Below are 2,500 nucleotides of genomic sequence, written 5' to 3'. Positions count from 1 at the left end.
GGTGGACTTAGGTTTATTATTTTGATTTCCAATTATTTTATCTTTAAAATATATGTAAATCCCCTCACTTTATGTCTGTCTTTGTATCGTACCACTCAACATTCCCCCTCGTGGCAAATTAAGAAAATCCCCATCATCATCATCATCATCATCATTCTTGTTTGAGAAAGCAGTGCATGCCATCAAAGTGACAATGTGGTACAATATACGAAGCCCTGTATACCCAGCATGACTACACGTCTGATAAGGGTACACCAGGCGCATGCGTTACAACCATACACGACATAGTGAATCGACTCATCCCTACATCCTCGAAGCTGCCCTTGAGGCAAAAATTTATCACTGATATCACTGATATTATTGTTTTTATGTGTAGTAGCAGCATTAGTTGCTGCAACAGCAACAGCAACAGTAGCAGGGGTGTAGTTAGTGGTAAGACTGGTAGTTGGTCCTCAGATGTCTGTGCTATCATAATAGTAGTTGTTTTAGTTGTATTGTAGTATTAGTAGTATTTAGTATCAGCAGCTGCAGCGTATTATTATTTGTTTTTTCATTATCACCATCACCACCGCTACCATTGTCGGAGGGAATAATTGGGCAGCAGTTTTTGTAGTTGTGCAGTTTGCATATATTGGCAGGTGCTTGCATCCTTAATTTTTTATCGTGCATTTGTGTTGTTACAATAAAAGGCATGTTTACATATTCTGTTTGTCAGGGAAAAAAGAAGACAAAATGTTCACACAAAATTGGAGATATAAAAGCTTCTAAATATTCTGAGGTGTTCGTTTTTATGTCTGTTCATAGAAAACTGGTGCTTTTCTTTCTTTTTCTTTTTTTCACAATAAAAAGGATATTTACATTTTCGAATATTCATGAAAAAAGGAACCAAAAGAAAACGGAGGTAAATTTTTTTCGCAGAAAAGTTTAGATATGAAGTTTTTAAAATTTACTGGAAATGATCTTTAGTCTGTCCGAAGAGAGAAAAATGTAGTGTTCTTGGAATAAAGATAATGTTTACATTTTCGAATACTCAAGTGGAGAGGAAAACTGATAGGTATTCATAGAAGGTGTAGATATTAAAAGTTTTAAAGTTGATTGTTTATGTGTTCGAAAGCTGTACATTTGTAAATTCCTTAACTTTATTTTGAAGGAAATTCAAAATACTCACAGGAAACTGTAGATCAGTCTTTTAGAGTTATTATTATTATTATTGAGTGAGAGAGCAGTGCATGCCATCAAAGTGACACTGGGGTAAAATATAGGAAGCCCAAATATACCCATCATGACTACCCGTTTGATAAGGGTACACCAGGCACATGCATCACAACCAAATGTGCGCGACATGGTGATCTCATATCAAGATAAACAGCACATGACCTTGCAGGTGGGGCCCAGTTAGAATTTTCTTTTGGTCGAGTAACCCATCCCATTCAAAAGGTCCCTGAATAATGGTTGTTTAAGGATGTTGAACGAAACACCCATGTTTCCAGAGGTGAATTATTCAAACCTCCAAAATCCTTTTCAACACATGGCTATGATGCTCCTCCACTACTTCTGCTTGTGATCAGAGATGCACGTATCGTTAGCCACTAAGGGACATGCTCAACTGGTTAAGGTCAAACAACTGACAAGCAAATCTGTGGTATTGAGCAGAATATTTGCTGTAGCTCATCTATTATTATTATTATTATTATTACTATTATTATTATTATTATTATTATTATTATTATTATTATTATTATTATTATTATTATTATTGATAGAGCAGTGTGTGCCATCAAAGTGACACTGGCGTATAATATACGAAGCACAGTATACCCATAATGACTACCCGTCTAATAAGGGTACACCGGGCACATGGATCACAACCATACGCGACAAGGTGATGACATATCAAGATAAACAGCTCGTGACCTTGCGGTTGGGGCCCAGTTAGAATTTTATTCAAGCCGAGTAGCCCATCCCGCTCAAAAGTTTCCTGAATAAGGGTTGTTCGAGAATGTTGAACGAAACTTCTATGTTTCTAAAAGAGAATTATTCAAACCCTAAAGAATTCCTCTCAACACATGACAATGATGATCCCCCATTACTTCTGTTCGTGATCAGAGATGCATCTATCATTAGCTACTAAGTGACGGGCTCAACTGATTCAGGCCAAGCAACTGACGAACAAATTTGTGGTATTGAGCAGAATATTTGCTGTTGTCCAGCTTGCTTTCAATGATCGGTGCTTTCTCATGTTTTCATTGCGTTCTACGTGACATGTGCGTGCGCTGCCTAGCAATAACATTTTCTATGTGTATTGCATATTTATATATCCTGGAGTTTTGGTTCTAAATTCGTCTTCATGCCTTTTATTTTACTTTATTTTGTTATTCATTTTATATTTGTTTATATGTTTTATATTTAATTATTCTCGAGTATCTTCAGATTGCTTCTAGTTTCAGTGTCTGCATTCTGGTTATCTCCATTTCCAGGTTTACATATTTACAAAGTTGCA

Source organism: Octopus sinensis, linkage group LG7 (genome assembly GCF_006345805.1).
Source record: "Octopus sinensis linkage group LG7, ASM634580v1, whole genome shotgun sequence".
Classification (NCBI taxonomy): Eukaryota; Metazoa; Mollusca; class Cephalopoda; order Octopoda; family Octopodidae; genus Octopus; species Octopus sinensis.
The sequence above is the reverse complement of the archived record's forward strand: the minus strand, read 5'-3'. Positions refer to the sequence as shown.